Source organism: Lepidochelys olivacea (assembly GCF_965140295.1).
Source record: "Lepidochelys olivacea isolate rLepOli2 genome assembly, chromosome: 18".
Taxonomy (NCBI): Eukaryota; Metazoa; Chordata; order Testudines; family Cheloniidae; genus Lepidochelys; species Lepidochelys olivacea.
The window spans coordinates 22307413-22327440 of record NC_140428.1 but is presented as its reverse complement, the minus strand read 5'-3'; the positions used below and the strand labels follow the sequence as shown (position 1 = coordinate 22327440).

The following is a 20028-nucleotide window of genomic DNA, read 5'->3' as shown; positions in this document are numbered from 1 at the left end:
CTTTCCACACCCGGGCCAGCCAGGGATGGGAGCAATCCGGACGTTGATGCTCTCAAGGGGAGAGAGGGAATGTTTAATATCAGCACCAGCAAGTCTCCTTTTCAGTAAGGGAAAAAGCAGATGTTCAGCTGAAAAATCATAGCTCTGCTTTCGGGCCACTTTGTGCCCAAAGCCATGGGCTGATGAGAGTCCACTTGGAACCATCACTGGGGTGAAATCCAGCCCTGCACAGAGGGCCAGCACAAGCCCTGGTTTATGAACCATAAGCAATGCAGCAAGCGGACAGAGTTGCAGAAAAGAGATCTTTATTAAGCATCTATAGAGGCCAGAGTTACACAGTGAGAGGCCAGTTTATGTCTGGTAACAGCCCGGCCCAGGTTGCACTCCTGAGGCTCTGGTGATGCACCAAACTAACTCCTCCCCCTGAAATCTGACCTTCTTTCTCCAGTTCCACTCATAAGACCACTAGGTCTATGTACCAGTTAAGTCCCACTTGCATCCTCAAAACAGAGCTGAGCTTCAGTGGAACTGAAGTAGTGCCCTGACTTTATGCTGAGACTGCACAGGGGTGCATTTCACCTGGTTAGTGAGAGTGGCTATCAGCAATGTGCCACTTGGCAAATGTCAGAGGGCTCCAGTCTGAAAAGGACCATTGGATAGAAATGTCATGAAAAATTACATTTTGCCTGGGACAAAATGCCAAAAGCTTTAGCCTGAAATGTCATTTAAAACATTTGCCACTCTCCCATGGCTCTGCTCACAGCCCTGCTCTCCTGGCTAGGGTCTAGTGGTCCTCTCTTACCTGTTCCTCTAGCCTCATTCCCAGTAGCACACCCACTCCAGGCAATAAGCTTAAAAGCCAGCTCCTCCTTGAAAACAGAACAGTCAAGTTCTACTTTTGATTGCAAAGCCAGTTTGGGGACCAGAGGGCTCTGGGATGGGGAGCTGGCTCCGAACTGCTGATGTTAATTTAATGTTTTCCTGAGAGAAATGCTTCTCTCCTTGGGTCCAGTCCTGAGACAGGCTGAGAACCTGGAACTCTCAATGCCGTGGAAGTTGCTAGTGACCAGTGCATCCAAGGATTGGCCCCTGACTGTGCTTTCAGGATACTATAGGGTAGCTTTCTTCCAAAAGTGCCCAAAGGGCTGGAAAGAAGGATCCTGATCATATAGGCTGCTGAGCACCTCCTGAGAGGTGTTGAGGGCCCTCAACTCCCCGCTATTAACCCTGGATGACAGAATGGACAATACCCTGGCTGATTACTGCAGCCCACATGAGATTTCCCAATATAGACATTGTCTGTTTTATGAATGTCCTTCTCACATGAACTGGGCAATGTACCAGTTACGTTGGGCAACGTACCAGTTACATGCACACAGGAATTCAATATTGCACCTTAAGAACCCTGGAGCCTAGAGAATTGGCAGGCTGCAGAACGGGAGGGGTTTGGGCACTATAGCAACATGATTTAATAAATGTCAGGGTGCGAAAAGGAAGAATGAAGCAAAAGACACAAGGGGGCACGTTCTTATCTCAATTACACTAGTTCAAGCCAAGAATAATTCTATTGACTTTAGTGGGCTTACCTGGGATTTATACCAGGGTAGCTGAGTTCGGAATCTGACTCAAGCAATTCAGGAGGGAGAGAAGAAGGATCAGATGTGACCAGGGACACGTCATTTTTAAAAAGCTTATTTTAGTGACTGTCAAGCCGCTGGTCTTGTCTGTGACTGTTGTAGAGCTGCCATGCTATACAGATTCCGTGCACCTGCCTTTGATTGCTTAGGAGTTTAACAATCTCTTTCATAAGGTCAAACTCCAGTGGAAGGGTGAGGCTTCTGCAATAGACCTGTAATAAAATAATCAGCTGGATTTACGCACCCACAATATGGTGCAGGCTTCCTAATCAGTTGTGGAACTTGCCCCCATTGCAAACTAGGCTGGCATTTTAAAATGGACCTAGGGGAGTTAGGCACCCAATTCCCACCGAGTGTCAATGGGGTTTGGGCACCTAATTGCCTTAAGCTCCTTTCACTAGGCCAGCCTTAAATTCTTTGGCCCTGATTCTGTACTCCATTGCAGCCATATAAATCCCGAATAGCTCCCCTGAAGTCAGTGAACATCCCCCTGATTTACTCTGGCATAACTGAGATCAGAATCTCACCAGCTTAGATATTGTTCTCAGTCTGATACGTGGTGAATTTATGAGCATAAATTCTGTAATCATTAGTGGTCACCTAGTGGGCAGAGTCTCAGGCTTGAGACCTCTGTGTTTGATTTCTTGCGTTAATATTAGTTACATAAATCCAGCATGCTTCACACGGGATCATAACCCTCTGCATCCCTAGCAAAAGCTTGCGGCTCATTTAGTCATCTCTTTTCCTGGCTTCCAATTTTGTAAAGTGCTTTGGGAGCATTTATAGGTACAATTCACTGACTGACAGGATTCTTGTTCAACACTCGCCAGCTTTTCCTTTAGCTCCACCATTTAGGCTAACTAGTCTTGCGTCCTCCTTAAAAATGCCCTTAGCTCACTTCAGAATCCAGAGCTGTTCAAGTCTGAACCTGTTTCCTGGATGCCTGATGGAATCTGGAGTGATGTCAGCAACAGGTAGAGTAAGTCAGGAATCTTCTCCCATGGCTTGGCTGCTCGCAGTTTCGAGGCAGGAAAGAGATACATTCAAATGCTTTCGGCATCAAGCTTTTGATTAGCGCCAATTTCCTGATCGCCTTTTTACAGATATCCCAGTGCAATCCTTTCAGCGGGCTGTCAAAGGCAAACAGATGGGTACTGGATAGATATCACTCCAAAGTTACTGCTGTAACTTTCAGACATGGACCCCCTCTTGGGGTTGCGAGGTACGCACAGAACATGCCATGGCTGAAAAATAAGATACTTTAGAATGACACATGGGGCCACGTTTTCCTAGCCTTAAATCAGCTGCCGTTTTTGCAGTTGCATTTTTGCCGGCACAAATAGTTGCAGAGACAAAACTGCTCCCACAGTCCATTCTGGCCTCCATTAAGGTCATTTAATGTCGACATATCTGAGAGGCAGGCACAATCAGGTAACAGAAACCCATCTGACATTGGTTATGGCTCCAAATAATAGTGGATTCAGTTTTGCAACCACATTTACATACACCACACTGACCACAGAGACCAGCCTTTGAAAATCTGAACCACACTGCTCACACTTTTCCTATGTGAGTGGAGTGCAGTCCCGCAAACTGAAGTGCTCTATTTATCCAGCATGGCCAGTAGCAATAGGGGCTTCTCTGCACTGCCTCAGGTTTGCACCTTAACCCGGAGGGACCACTTCTAGTGCCCAAGTCAATCTATGGCTTCTTGTCTGAGACAGCTAATTACGGCATCAATTAGCATCAGTTCTGGGAGGCACCATTTGTAAAGTGAATGCCCACTGGGAACTAAGCTGACCGGAAACTAGTTTCACACAGGACACCAACCATCCATAAGAGATAACAATGATTCATTCAGTCACAGTCAACCTGGGGTGGATTTGAACCAACGACCCAGGGGTGAAAGGCTTTGCATCCATAAGCCGCCTAGTCCTCCGTGCGGTTAAATCTTATAAATCCTCATTTTAAAATATTCCTTGTCCTTGGGAGCTTTTGCAGACGGGGCCTATTTTTACTACTACACCCCCTAGAGATCAGCTCCCCAGCACCGGAGATTAGTCCCTTCATGGAACGGTGCATGCACGTGCTGTGAATCGTTCCTGACTCGAATCGTGTTAATTTCACACATGGTCTGCTCACAACCGTTTAAAATATAAGAATTTGTGCTTGATGCTTCTGCATCTCACAAAGGGGAACACCCAAATGGCTGGTTCATTCTCACAAAGCCCCTGACAGTTACAATGGTGGCCTTGAATGTCCTCGCCAAGACCAACGAGGCAGCGCTGGGACAATGATTAACTTCATGTTCAGCGTTCATAAAGGTGGGGTCTGGTTGCTTTCTGTGAGGTATTTCTCAATGGCTTGTGCCTAGCAGTATAAACAGGGATGGGCAAAGCTGCTCAGCTCCAGTAAGAACTTAAGTTGACCCCTCAAACTGAATCTGTTCTGAGAGCCAGTGAAGTTCTGATCATTTTCTGCCCCCTCCCCATTTTTTCTCCCCCTCTGTACTTCTTGTTCTGGCTGAAGCTGGGACTGAACTAGCTGAAGGAAGGCTGTTCTCATCAGAGCTGAACCCCCAAAATTCGACTCAAACCCCGTCCAGATCTAGAGAGTCTCAGCTGGTTCAGGGTTGGAAGGGTGGCCCAACAGTGAGGGTGCTAGCCTGGGACTCAGCTGAGCAGGTTCCATTTCCTCCGCTACCAAAGACTTTCAGTGTGACCTTGGACAAGTCACTTAGTCTTTCTCTCTGTCTCAGTTCCCTATCGGTAAAATGGGGCTATCCGCATTTCCCTGCCTGATGGGGATGTTGTAAGGATAAATATATTTAAGACTGTGAGGAACTCAGATAACACAGCAATGAGCACCATATAAGTACTTAAGAGAGAGAGAGAGAGACTCAAATTCTACTTAAGTCCTCAAAATATGGTTCAAATGGGACTTCAACTCTGACCCGCTGCACAAGGGAAAGTTTCACCCTAACTTTGTGCTTGAAACCATAAATAGGCTCTGGTTCATTCCAAGACCGGGCCTGTGTTTGTCAAACGTTTTGCAAGCCTCAGTGAAGCTAGTTTGAATTTTGGGTTCTCAACAAAGTCTAAAACTGAGAGAGTTCACCCAGCTTTGGGTTTCATTGCAGATGTTTTGCAAGGCTCTCGTTATGTGGCCGTGCTGATTATTATTAATCATGTTTATTACAGTAATGCCTAGGGACCCAACCAAGAACAGGGCCCCATTGTGCTAGGTGTCCAAATACCTAGTAAGACACACTCCTGCCTCAAAAAGCTTGCGATCTAATTAGACAAGACAGAGCTAATGCCTGAGAAAAGGCCTTGCACTGTGAACCTGTTAGCACCTGTGTGCTCTAGTCCAGACACAAGTTACTAGGCCCCTGTGCTATTCAGTAGTGGAAGAAAACTGCAATAACAGAGTTAAAAACAGGACTGCATCTTGTTGACTTTGTTTACCATACAAATGCAGCTGGCTTAGAGGCTTCCAGACTATTTGCTTGTAATGTTGTTTTTAAATACTGTATTCTACAGACAATTCCTGTGTTGTTGAAATGAATGCTTCTAAAATGACGTTTTTTTAGGACCTATTCTAAAAGAGAAAAGGCGCAGAGAAAAGTCAACAGAGCCGAAAGAATCACAAGTCATTAACTCATCCTAGTGTTCTAGGGTTACCTTATTCCAGGGGCAGTAAACCTTCTTTCTCCCTTTCCATTTGTTTATCCAGCATTTGGGAGGAGACGCACACAGATAGTGAATAATGAGTTGGGCTAGCAACAGGAATGGGTGTGTTTAAAGTGGATGTTTGGTGTGCAAATATAATTAGCAATCCAAATGAAGCTATTCCTACCTGGAGTGTTTGCTTAGCCTCTCCCGTGCCCTGGCCTGGTTAATAGAGTCCATTAAACCATTTACCTTTGGAGATGTGGGTTCAAATATGGCTTTGATCTCAAGTGAAATGCTTTTGTCTCAGCCAAGTCCCACAAGGTTTGTATATAATATATTATAATGTATACAATTTAATATTAGAGGGGAAGATTTTCAAAAGTGCCTACAGGATCTAGAAGCACAAGTCCCCTTGAAAGTCAGTGGGATTTGTGCTCCTAAATCCTTTAAGGATCCTCTAAATCCTCTGAATATCTTCCCTGGGTTCTGCTCCCTCTGTTGTCCAGGGGTCAATTTATTACTACTACATTATATCACAATTTGGCCTGTATGTCCTCCCAAACTCCCTTCAGGTACCATCATCTGGGTATCCTCCAGCGGATTGTACAAGGCGTACACCGCTCACCAGGCTCAGTTCATAGAACGCTGCTGAATCTGCAGCCTAGGGACTCCCAGGGAACGATGGGATCATCAACCAGCCTGGGGCAGGGACGGATTGCTAGTGTGATGGCTATTTCTCAAAAAGAAAGGGAGGACTTGTGGCACCTTAGAGACGAACACATTTATTCGAGCATAAGCTTTCGTGAGCTACAGCTCACTTCATCAGGTGCATCCACAGCATGCATCCGATGAAGTGAGCTGTAGCTCACGAAAGCTCATGCTCAAATAAATGTGTTCATCTCTAAGGTGCTACAAGTCCTCCTGTTCTTTTTGCGAATACGGACTAACACGGCTGCTCCTCTGAAACCTGGCTATTTCTGATACTCACATGTTGCATTGGATGTGCGAGCACACACGCACACACAAAATACCTTTTTCCAGTCCAATGGGAGAGAATACTCCCTCCAGCTGACATAGCATAGGTCCTTGGGGTGTACTAAATAACCCACCCCTGGTGCCGCCGATGAATTTCACTTTTATCTCACAAGGAACAACATTTCTCTCCTGGAGAAGCATCCCTCAACCTCCCCATAACAACCCACTGAAGACAGGAATTCAGGTTTCTTTGAAAGTGTTGATTTCCCAAAGGGCTCAACCAGCAGAAATCACCATGGAAACATTGCCTCTTCCAGAAGTTATACTGACATACCTGCATCCTCCCACTTCATCCTGGCTTGGCAAGAAGATTTAGATATCCCGCCACCCACAAAATATACACACATCCTCCCCGAGCTTGGGCCATCAGAAGAGATGCGTGCCTCTTTATCTGGGAAGCAGAGAAATACAGCTGAGAAAAGGGGGTATAATTCATTAAGTAGTTTCTCCTACATTTAAACCCATTCCATGAGCCAAAACATATATTCGGAGTTCCCACAGAATCTAAATGTCCTGAACTTCGTGTTTGAGTCAATTTAGATTACAGCAGCGGTGCCAGGAGCAGCTTGTTAAATGTGCTGCCATGGGAGCTGACTCCACCTCTTCCCACCTCACCTAGAATAAACTGATAAAGGGAAAATAAAAGGACTTTTCCACAGAGGAAGGTTAATTAAGCTTCAGCACAGACTTCGGGATTGATCTGAAGGTTGACGTCATGAGGATTCAAGGAGGAAAAAAAAACTAAATCACATGGACGGCAGTGAAAAACAGCCCTAATCTTTTGTTGATTGTGCTGTCTTGCCCACCCGATGGTGCTCTGAAGGGGTTTTAATATACTAGGCTTGTCTCCTTTATTGTTTCCTTATGATATATATAAAGAAGGCCCAGAAGTTTGGAGGAGTTGAGGGTGTTTTTTCCTACTTGTTTTTTTACCATCGAAATCTTAGGTGTGTCAAGTCTGCTCTTCCCTGCTTTTGCTGGATGACCTCTTGGGAATCTCAGATCATGCTTATTGTGAGTTCTAACACTTACATTATAAGGGTGGGAAGTTCTGAATTTCAATAAAGACATTCTATCTCCAAAATGTTGAAACTATTAGGAAGTTAAAGCAAAAGACTAGGAGACTGGACATATGGCTTCTATGCCTGAATCTGCCACTAATTTCCTGTGAGATCAAGGACAAGTCCTGCCCCCTCTCTGCCTCAGTTTCCCCATTGTAAAACAAGGACAGTAATAAAGCAACTTATTGCCCAGGGTTGGTGTGAGTCTTAATTAATATTTGCAAAGTGCTTGGAGTACCACGGGTGAAAGAAGCTGCATGAAGTGCACCGTGTCATTACTATAAAACATTATGGCTGCAAATAAAGTCAATTTTGAAACTCTGCTCAGGGTAGATTTGGCAGAACCATGAGTTGGTCACTGCACTCAAGATAGGTCAGGGAACAGGAATTCTTTAGTGGCTACGTTCAGTATAATGCTGTCCTCAGTAAACGGTGAATACCCAATTATGCAAAGAACATTATGGAATCACAATCACGTAATTCCACAGGATGTAGCTAATCATTTTACTTATGCGAATCATGAAACATTAAGTGAGCCAAAGATTTTCAATTGTACAAGAGGGTTAGGAATTCTCCCAGCATCCCTAGGGCATAGATCAGTTACCAGCCATAATACTATTCCTTCTGTTTTAATTATTGAATTTTATTTTAGGGCAGTCAAGCATCCCCTAAAAATGTCCAGTGGAAGAAGTCAAACACTAGAGCGGTCAGAGAAATGCCACGTATTTGTTGTTGGGAAATTTGCAAAATATCCATTTTTTTTTCCCCCAAAAAAAAATTTCCAGCAAAACTTTTATAATTTGGCAGGACAAATGTCACAGGTAGGATGTTGCCAGCAGGTTATGGTTGATGACTGGAAAACACTGGAAGTGAAATCCTGGCCCCATTGAAGTTAATGAGACTTTTGACATTGACTTCAATGGGGCCAAACCCTAGGTCTCTTAGAAGTTATATAGGAGGATGCATTTGACGATAGGGGGTGTAAAATAGCATTTTTCCACCAGATTAGCCTGCTAATTGCTGCTTGTTTCTGAAGGCCTGTAATGCATCTGGAGAGTTTATAGCAAGAAGCATTACAGGGGGTTGTTTTCTGACTGTCACGGGATTCCGAGTACATCAGATGCAGAAATGTTTACAGCTGTGGTAGGCCGTGGAGTGGGGGATGGGAGAAGAGACAAGGCAGAAAATACGACGCTTTTGATTGGAGCTACAATTACAACTCAAACCTTACAAGCTTGAAGAGAGGGACCTATTAGACCCCAGTGGGTGTGGATTATTATATGTTTGCTGGCTCAAAAAGATGAATCACATTTGCTGCCATAGCCAGAATCCAGAGGCAATCATAGCTACGGGGCAAAGCCATCCCTGCTATAATGCCTTTGAACATAGGTGAGTTCCAGCAACAGTGAACAGGCCCAAAGGAATTTTTCAATAGGAAGGATCTTTAAGATTTTCCTTCCAAAACAACAAGTCCTTTTGATGCAGCTGCACATTTCAGAATGGTTTCTGTCTCCTGTTAAGTGAGATGGAAAACGTGGGCATAAACAGCAGCTTATTTTACCTGCTGTTTCCTTGCAATAAGTCCTTGAGCAACAATGTAAGGTATAATTACACCAGCGAGAAACTCAGATGACTTCAGTTTGTTCCTTGTGTGGGTACAGGCTGTTCTAAAGGAGCTCCATCTTCCCACCGTCTGCTATTCAAACTCAGATAACCCATTTGGTGGGACTGTGTTTGCTTCCTCTGTCTCACCTATCAATCAAGGGAAACTAGATGTTTTGCTGAAAGGCGGAAGCCTTTCTTTCAGAAGATTTCTTTGAGTCTCTCTTGTCTGACGAATATACTTTTATCTCCTACAATACTGCATTTATCTCTCAAGCAACACTCCCCTTGACTTATTCCTGATTGCAGAAACAGGAGTCATAATGATTATGCTGCAGTTATAGAAAAAAAATATGTGCTGGAAGGTTATAAGGGGAGTGGCCAGTGGTATTTGTATGCTCCTGGTAAAGAGTGTTAGGGGTGTTTTTTCTGTGCAAAGGTTTTCTCTCTTTGCTGGAATTCTGCATCTTGTAAACTGTAGTATCTATTTCATTAGAAAAAATCTAGGGGATTTTACTATTTAGGCAAATAAACTTGTAAAGCCCCGGATCCCAACACAGACTAAATTTTAATGTATTATTTGCATCCTCCCCCTCCGCACCTCACCCCCATCAGTCCTACCCTTCTCTGTCATGTGAATTTGATGAATCCAGGTGAAAATGGATGGGGCACAGATTGCCAGTGACACACAAGTTAGTCCTCCAGGTGTTTACAAGTCAAAGTGACATTACTTTGATGTCGCTACAGACTTGATTTTAAACAGGTAAAGCTGCATAAACGAACATCTCTCTCTCTCTCTGCTTGTGCTTGTCAAGACCAGGTTGTTGTTTCTTTGTATCTTGGTGCTGTCTACACTCTGAAAATCTGTCTTCATGCAGGTTTCAGAGTAGTAGCCATGTTAGTCTGTATCAGCAAAAAGAATGAAGAGTACTTGTGGCACCTTAGAGACGAACAAATTTATTTGAGCATAAGCTTTCGTGAGCTAAAGCATCTGATGAAGTGGGCTTTAGCCCACGAAAGCTTATGCTCAAATAAATTTGTTCGTCTCTAAGGTGCCACAAAGTACTCCTCATTCTTTTTGTCTTCTTGTAGAAGCCAGTTAAAATACAGAAGCAGCTAATTAGCATTGGTGCACAGTTCAGCCCCATGAACCCTTCAAGACAGAACTATTACTTTAAGCTCACGGCCTGGAAAAGTCCACTCTTAAGCTCTGATTGGGAACACAATTAAAACAGAGGTCTGACCCATCTGTAATATAAAACTATGTTTTAACCCTGGCAGATGCTACTGTGTTGTAATTGGCTCATGCAAGTTGGTAGCTTTTCATAGTGCAGATATAACCAAAGTTACATTTGTTTCAATGAAAGCTTCTCTTAAAAAGCTTTCCAAATGGGACATCTTATTTGGACCAATCATAAAGCTGAGATACACACAAGTGAGCATCAAATTACAGCATTATTTGTCTGTGATAGGATCTGTTGGATCACCTGGAATTTTCAATCAGTCCCATTTCTTTAAATCCTGAATGACATGATTTACTCAGTTGCCTTTCTATATTACACCACTATTAATTTCTATATAGTCCATCACTCCTTGGGGCAATAATGTCTGTCTCAGTCATCAGTGGAGAAGTGCTCATCCTACGTCATGGGCCTGCATTCTGCACAGTACCTTAATCCCACCTAAGCATGAAGTGGTTGTACTCAGTTGAGCCTGCTGATTGGGTGAGGTGATGGCTGCAGTTGGGAGAGGAGGATTCCTGGAGGACTTGTATGTGTCCAGTCATGTAGCTGTCAAAAGACAGGGAGCATGAAGGAATCAGGAGCAAAAGGCTGAGCTTGTAAATTCTGTGGGTTGGAACAGCAGCTTCTGGGAAGGAAGCTGGATTATGTGTGACTCAGTGCTGGAAGATTCAACGAAGCAGAGGAACGGTCCTCTGAATCCCAAATGTTTCCGACCCCTTGGCTCTGTGCCACGTAAAGCCCTGTCCCAGCTACGGTCGGCCACTAAGGCATCCTTAAAACTCACTGCTATTGGGGAGCTGTGGATCAAATCCTGCCGTCCTTCCTCATTCCAAGCTAACATTAAAGTCACAAATACTGGCTTCACAGGGAGTTTTGCCAATTGAAGGAGTCAGCTAAGAGTTCCAGATTTTCTCCCCCCTCAAAGCGGTGTTGTTAAACATCAGTTTGGTTTTGGAACCTCAGATATTAATGTCCTTTATGGAGATGTTTAGCACCAGCGAACTGATCCAAAGCCAACTGAAGAAAATTAAATACTCCCTCGACTTCAGCCAGCTTTGGATCTGGCCTCATGGGCACGGTTTTCGCTACAGAATTGAATCCGGTAACACAATGCAGACCACAATTTTATGCTCAGTGTAGACAAGGAAATGTCATTTTCAATATCATCTCTACTGGGACCAGGATTCAGCCTTGTTTTCATAAATGAGTAACTGGCAGCCTTTCTGGAAGATATGCTTTAGTCAAACACAAGTTATTGGGCTCGATAGAGGGAAAACTGGGTGAAATGTTACGGGTCTGTTTTATAGAGGAGGTCAGAGTAGATGATCTAATGGTCTCCTTTGGCCTTAAACTCTATGAATCTGTTCAACTTGTTGAACCTCCTGATGCAGCAAGTCATAGTTCATGAAAAGCCACAGAGCTATCAGCACCTTTGGCCTGGATTCATCAGAGTGAATTTACATATCAGTGGAACACAGATTTCTTGAGAAAGTTTCCTTTTAGTCGTGCATAAAATCCACATGGCTTAAAAATAAATACAATTCAGAACTGGCTGGAGAGTCAATTGCTTTTTTTTATTACATATGCAATGAAAGGTTTTGAAATAAGGATCCACATTAAAAGGCAGCATTACAGCAAGGTCAATAATGCAAATACATAATAAATATGCACATGTACAATAGCAGCCAATGCAATCATTTTTTCTTGGTAGAATCGGGAAAAACAATCTTTGTGAGAACACATTTATTCCAAGCATGTGGCTTTTGGTGATAAAACAGTTACTAAATATTGGCAGTTAGACTACTTAACCCATCATAGCAAATAGGGTAATTAATGGTAACGGAGTGGGTGAGCTAAGCTTTACTACTGCAAACCTTCCCTCTCCTTTTCTTCTTTTATCGCAATCCTTAGGGTACTTCTCTTGCGCACCCACCCTTTAAACTGGCTGGTCAAGATACCAAACCAAGATTTTCACCAGTAATTTACCCAAGAACACATTTTGCTGAAAGACAAGTTCATTTCTTACAGGTAATTAGCAAAGAGCTGTGTCAGTGAAATGGCAAATTTGCTTCAATTCAAGGAATATTTTCTACTTCAAAGAAGCTTGAGTGCCATGTTGAGAGGCTAGATCAGGACCGGAGGGAAAAAGAAACAGAATGGATCCTATTAAAAGAAGGTTTGGCGTGAGTGAAATCCAATGGATAAGTGCTGGATGGTTGAATGGTCAGACAGGGTATATAGAGGGCAGAGACAAGAGTTCACTTGAAGTTCAAAGGTAGCACATTCAAAATAGATAAATAACAGTCTATGCAACATATAATTAGTCTTTTGGTGGGATATTACTGAGAGAAACAGTTTATTAAGATTTTTAAAAAAGGATTAGAATATGCAGAAGAATAGTATTAGCAATTACACAAAATCATCTGTGCAAATTCTACTTACACAGAATGAGTAATTTTTTAAGGAGAAATAAAATATCTTTTTTTTTTCACTATCATTGTCACTACCATGGCAATTGTGGGCTAGATGGATTTTGTACCTGGCAAATTTTCATGACAATTTAGCAAGTTTGCATTAATATAAAAATTGAGAGTTCTCATACTTCAGGGCGTAAGATGATCCACTGCTGTGGTCAGGAAGAAATTCCTCCTTGTACCTGCCCACTGAATAATATTGCACAATTAGGAATATTGTTTTTGGGAGTTAATAATCTGGCATTGGCTCTTGTAGACAGGATACCATATAAGATTGCCTTTCTTTGTATGGCAATTACTATGTGCCTATCCTTAACAGTTAGCAATAATAACTGCTAGTGGGCTTTGTGGCAGAGTGGGTAGATGCACTCTCTTTTTTCATTTACAGATAGGGACCCAGCTTAAGTATTTCTGTGGTCACATGTGAAACAGAGTTTGATTATCTCAGTCTAGTCCTAAGGTTGTTTTTCTCAGTTGGCATCCCTAAAATACACTTGAAAATAAATTGCTGGCACAAATCACGATAGTTGTGCACCTAAATATGTTGGTGCCTGCCAAGTTTTGTGCCTGCAGTTCATTGTTGCATCAGAAAAGTACCACGCAACTTGTCACAACTGGCCTATTTGTTATCAGAGATGAGTGGACAGGTGCTATGTATTCGATTAGCTCGGTGTCAGAAGTCTGCTTCAGAAGAGCTGCACGAGGAACCATATAGCGAAACTAACTATGCTTTTCTAACCAGTGCCACTAGTCTTTTATGAGACTTCAGATTCCACAATCCCCCTGTTGATTTTTAAAGCAATACGACTTGCTAAGCTGCAGGCTGCAAAGACCATCCCTTGTTTAAAAAAGAAAAATTGCAGTTCTTTTGAACCACCTTTCTAGCTGAGTTTAAAAATAAAATACCTCCTTCTTTAAAGTTACAATGCAGTAACAAAATCCATTGGCCTCTTGAAGTTTTTTTGCTGATTTAACAAATAATTTCCAAATAACGGCAGCTACATGAAACCATGAACAATCTCGGATGACAAAATGGCCCAAGTTCACTCAGAGAAGTGATTTTTGTTTGACCAGGCAGGGCAATGAAATGGAAACACAGCTTCCCTTGTTTTTAAAAGCCCTCAATAGAGTTCTTTTTGTTAAATGTCTAACCAGGTCTGTCCTTCAGAGGAAGAAAAATGTTAAGGTCAGAGAGGACAGCCTTCCGTGCTGTACCTGTCTTAGGAGACTCTTTTAGTTTCCAACCTTGCTTTTTACCAAAAGGCCAATACAAATTCAGGACAGATCCTGAGCTCGTGTAAACAGGCATAGTTCCATTGAAGTCAATGATGCGATGCTGATTTACACTAGCTGAGAATACGGCCTGAATGGTCTCTTTGGCCAACATTTTTTCAGCATGAGTTATTTTCTTCCTTTGTTTCACATTCTTTAATCAAATTGTTGCACTGATTATTTTCATCCTAATTTAAAATAAAAAATTACAGTCTATTGTGCCCATTTTTCCAAGCAGCGGTGCACATTTGTAGCATTACATTAGCTGCAGGTAGCAACTACAATCTCAGTCTTCTCTTTGATGCAGTGAAGTGCCTTGTGGATTCATGCAGATGAACATCCAATCAACAAAAATAACCTTTTCATACCTATGTGATAGGGACATGCAAGCTCATACTCACTTGTACTTTTTCCTTATTGCCTTTTTATATCTCTGCAGGCTTTACACAGCACAGGCCTACGTATAATAAAGGCAGACGTTGAACCTATACACTTGATTGGGCTTTTAAAACACACCCATACTCCAGTGCAAAGGCCCAGAGCTCAGACTTTGCTGGCTGTACTGAAATAACCATGACCAAAATTTTTCTCTGTATTTCTGTCAAGGCGAAGATTTAGCCAATGCGATGGACGGCATTACCAGACAGTATTAGACGAAAATAGCTAGATCTAACTTTGTCTGGTAAGACATCAATCAGCAGGCACTCAGGCTAGAGGAAATGCAATCAACATTAGCGGGGCTGTTTCAGAATTCACGACTATACAGGCAAAGGGAGGAGGGGCTGAGGGCCCCACAGGTAGGTTTCTAATTATCTTGTAAATATTTAACTTTGATTTGTTTGCTGATAAAGAGCATTTTAAAAAAAAAAAAAAAAGCCAACTGCTTCCAGGTTACTGGTATGTGGGCTTCACCACTCCCAAGGCAATGTAAAGGACCTGAACTCATCTCAAGACAATAGCTGTGTCCACAGCAACCATTTGGTTGGGAAATTTCCCAGTATGGCTGACTCTTGTGCAGGTTTACTGCCAGTAACTACAGTCAGAGTGCTACTGTGGAGTACTGAGGCCCAGATCCTCAGAGGTATTTAGACTCCTAACTCCAGTTGATTTCAACAGAGGGTCTGGGCCTGAATGATATAATTCTTCTCACAACATGGTGGCGGCAACCCCATTGATCGCCATTATCTAGTCTAGTCTAGCGCTCCTGTCAGTGCTAGTAATGGTGGGAATCTTTTCAGAAGAAAAGCCTAGTGTGGACAAGAGGCATAGATAGCTTTCACACCATTATAAATCAGTAATGCTCAGGGAAATACACTGGTGTAAGCAAGAAAAGAATCACACCCAGACCATTTGGGGGAGAGGGATTTTTTTAGGCTCTCCATACCTTTCACAGTAAATCAGTCTAAATTCAACTAGCCTCCCTAGGAGAAGAATGATTGGCCACTTTCCTAGGTATAAAGAAAAGGAGGACTTGTGGCACCTTAGAGACTAACCAATTTAGTCTCTAAATAAATAAATTGGTTAGTCTCTAAAGTGCCACAAGTACTCCTTTTCTTTTTGCGAATACAGACTAACACGGCTGCTACTCTGAAACCATTCCTAGGTATGAATCATCTGTTTGAGGAATTGACCTGAGCCATATGCAGAAATACATTGTTTTAAATGTCACATCTCTGTGCACCTCCAGTGGGTGCCTGATTACAGTTCTCTCCATTTTGATTGACTGTCCCATCAATCCAAGTTCAGCACCCTTCAGAGTGTGTTTTCAAAAGAGAGGATATATTGAAAGTGGCTTTGCTCTACAGTTCATCTTGTTTAAATGCTAGTTAAAAGCCCATTTGCAGAGTCACTCGCATTTCACACCATTTCCTGAATCACTTTCAAACGGGTTAATAAGTAACACCATCGCTAATCACCGACAGATACTTTCTCCCTCCCTCCACCCCTTCATCTTAATTTTTTTTTTTACTGAGAGCGATACACCTGCAAAGGAAACCCCTTTCACCAAACAGCGCACAAACTGTATTCATTCTAGCACAAAGAGACCTCAGCTAGACTAAACCCGGTGTGCTTAAAGCAGGCATAATCGGCTGCTTTCAAGCTACGCAGATAATAATATGAATGCACATTGCCACACATGCTAATGTTTTAAAAAGCAACAGAAAGTTTAAACAAAAACTTTCCATTGTTCCTGTGTTCCATAACAGTTGTTTTTGGCATGGAGTTTTTGGCATGTGCCAAACCTATTTTGGATGGGAAGGGATGTAAGCCTCATGGCTGGCTCTCTATACTGGGTTAATTCCATCCTTTTGGTGAATGATAGAGCAGAGCTGCGACTGGAAGCCTCCTCAAATAAGAATTTCTTATTCCCAAACTCTCTCCCCTATTACAGAGGTAGGCCTAAGACACAAAGTTCACATTCAGACTGAAGAGCAACAACGTTTAGGGATGGTAACATCCATTGGCAAAATTTCCATCATTGTGACGGGCCAAACCAAAGCAAAGTTCCCAGTTTATGCAGACCTGGGATTTTGATTCAGCCACGTCTCTAAACTTCATGTGCTGAGTTATAAGGTCTCTTTCTGTCTTTAGTGGGCCCAATTTCCCACTCCATTACACCAATTTGACACCAGTGTAACTATTAATTTCAGTGTAAGAAGAGACTCAGGCAGAATATCTGCTTCAATTATTTTCCCCAGTTTATTGAAGCACTAAAAATGAAAGTGCCAGGTCTTGAGTTTCTGCGGTGAACTAAGGAGTCTATTCTCAGTGTATGCATGCAGCTCCAGTGGACACTGGAGTTAGCTGGAACTCTAAATGCTGGGGATTGGTGAATTTTAATATATAGGGCCAGATCCTCAGCTGTGGTAAATTGGCATAGTTCCACAGACTTCAGTGGTGCTTTCTGACTTACACTAGCTGAGGATCTGGCCGATAACCTCAGTGCTTCTATTTGGTGACACGGAATTCTGAAATATAAATCTTCGTAATTCATTGATGATCTCCATTCTCTCCGAGCTGTGCGCACAAGTGTATAAAGTATGGACTGCCATTACAAGGATTAAAGGAGAAAATAAAACCAGGGAGACAGACAGGGACTGAGAACTGTGGCAGATAAAGATGAAGGGCCAAAGTTTTCCCTCGAGCTACATGTGTGCAGATTCCATTGCAGTCGGTGAGAGTTGTGCATACCCCTGTCTGAGGCGAGTTGTCCAGTCCTGAAAGCACATGCCTTAAACTCATCCTTAGCTTTAAATATGCAAGTGGGTCCATTTAGTTCAGTGTTCTAAGTGTGCAAGAGTTTCCAGGATCAGGGCCAGAGTGTATTCAGCAATATTTTCACCTTCTGGACCATGTTTACAGCCGTGCATCTCCCCCTGAAGCCAATGGGCCTGCACTGGGAAAGGGGAGTGGATTTTCATGGTGCTATGGTGATTCTTTGAATCACCCTGACTGTCCAATTACACTGGCTAGTGAGTTTTTCAAAGCCTTTTTATTGCTATAGTGATGCACACAGAGAAGACCTCCAATCATTTTATTTTCCTTTTCAGCAAAAGCAATATCTTGCAGGCAACAATAGCTGGAAAATGCAAATGAACTCACCCCTGGAAGGTTTCAGAGTAACAGCCGTGTTAGTCTGTATTTGCAAAAAGAAAAGGAGTACTTGTGGCACCTTAGAGACTAACCAATTTATTTGAGCATGAGCTTTTGTGAGCTACAGCTCACTTCATCGGATGCATGCCGTGGAAAGGCACTGCATTTAGCCGTATGGAGTGGAAATCTATCACCCCTGGAAAAGGCCTACTCACTCCAAAATGCTGTGTAGACATACCTAATGAGGTCTGAATTCTGACACAAGGGTCCTTAGCTGCTATGCACGTTCCCAGGAGTGATCTACCAGTGCTCAAACTTGAGCAGACATTCTCCAGCTACACCTGGGTGGGGCAGAATCTATTCATAGCTTAGGCTAGCAAACAAATCCCTCAGGCATGAGAGAGAGTGAAAGAGGGGCCACTCCCATTTCAGATGTGAGCAAGGACACAGCTCAGGTGGGGTGTCATGAGTCATCCTTCAGACTGTACAATCCTACAGCAGGGGAAGTATTCTCCTCCATCCCCGCCCTCCCCTCCAACCCCAAGTGATTTTCTCATAAAGCAGCATGGTAGCCAGCTTTCAAAACGGTCGTTCCCTTTGTTAAACAAAACCAGAATCCGCTTCTAATCAGAAACATCATCTGTCCCTGAGTTGAATGCAATAACATATTTCTGTTCGAGTCACTACACAATTAAAATGAGTTTCTGGGAGGGAGCGGCTCCTTATATTCTACTTTGTTGTGTACAGTGGATGTAAGAGTTTAATCATTGTTCTGCAGTTAGATTAAACTGGCTCATTTCTAAATGGAGTGATAGGAGGAATTAACCCACCTGCAACAGAAGTTTTTCTGGCCTCTAACAGGGGCAGGTGGCAACAAAGGGGATTCCAGGGCAGATTCAGCCACGGAGATAAATTGAACTATAACTGTGGGTAGATAGACTTTTACAAGCAGCATCCCGCCCTTACCCACCCTGTGACTGGTCTTGCCACTTTTGTGAGCTGTGAATGCATTATAGTGTCTCTGGTGGGAGACAATTGCATTTTTCTTCATTCTGTGACTGAAGCCTTAATTCTAAGCATTGGGTTATTACACTAAACACCAATGTGAAGGTTAATTTTGTTCTTTTACAAACTTCTCTAATTTGTTGCATGGAATAATTTCCTACAAAGCATTTGAAATATTTATTTCAAATCAGAAATTAGAAATGTTGTGTCTATTGTTGACATTCACTAGGCTTTTACTTGAAGCTTCAAAGACTTGTAACCTTCCAGAGTCTAATACCAATGCTAATGTCTTACCCCGCTTGTCCAAAGGTTCCACTTTCGCCTAAATCATGGTGCAAGCTCTTGTTTCTGAAGCATTTCTTCTGATGAACGTAGTAGTTTGGTTCACCCTTTAAACATCGTTACCAGACAGTGTTAGAGTAGATCCAAAAAATCCAGCACTGTCTAGTAAGATGTCCACAGAGGACCATAGTCTGTCCAGCAATCGGAGGAATGGAGAATCCATTAATGTTCCCATATTCTTCAGAAAACTCACTTCTCATCAAAACTAATGGAAATGGCTCAATAAACATTGCCCTAAATAAATAAGCAACCATTTTAATGGCTTACTGTATAGCTGATGAGTTGAAGAAAAATTCTTCTGGCAATAATTGACAGCAGGAAAAAAATCTGGATTTTTGGAAACAAAAATATTTATCCAAAGAGATGACCTAAAAATAAAAAGTTGGTATAATAATAGTCTAAAATAGAAACACGTGACAGTTTCTTTGTGCTACTTTGTGGTGATGTAAAAGCAATAACTGCACCTTTTGTTACATTTTCCCCATCCTCTGAAGGTCAATAAACAGTCCTAGTTTTCAACCTTCCCAGCTGGTAGAAAGACATACCGAAGAAACTAGTACAGAAGGAGCTTCAAAGAATGAGGGCTAGCTTAACATTTTCTATAACTTCTGAGCTGGCATTTCTGATGTAAATAGTTTACAAGACTAAATTTAAGATCATGGGATGAGGGTAAATTTGGGCCTTAAACAAGGGTAACAGAGACAATAGACTCACCAGCATAGTTAACACACTGCTAAGTAATGCCAAAGATGATTGTATCTCTCCTACTGACCATGTATTTATTCACCTTATAATAAAAGATTAGCATACATTGTGTAACACATGCAAGGTGGATTGTACTATAGTCCACAGTTACTCCATATCATGCATTTGCTGATCAGTGGCCAGAGCTTCATGTAGTTCTTAATGGGCTGGCGCAGTGGTTCTCAATCTTTTTTCATTTGCGGACCCCTACAAATATTCAAATGGAGGTGCAGAACCCTTTGGAAATCTTAGACATAGTCTGCGGACGCCCAGGGATCCGCAGACCACAGGTTGAAAACCACTGGGCTAGCAGACAGGATACTGGACTGTTACTCAAAAAATCT

The 20028-nt window shown here is 42.5% G+C and overlaps 1 protein-coding gene across 1 annotated transcript in view; it reads right to left on the bottom strand.

Moving 5' to 3' along the window:
* TTLL10 (tubulin tyrosine ligase like 10) overlaps nt 1-20028 on the bottom strand; it is an 85637-nt gene that overhangs the window by 65487 nt on the left and 122 nt on the right. The gene's annotated exons all lie outside the window — the stretch shown is intronic.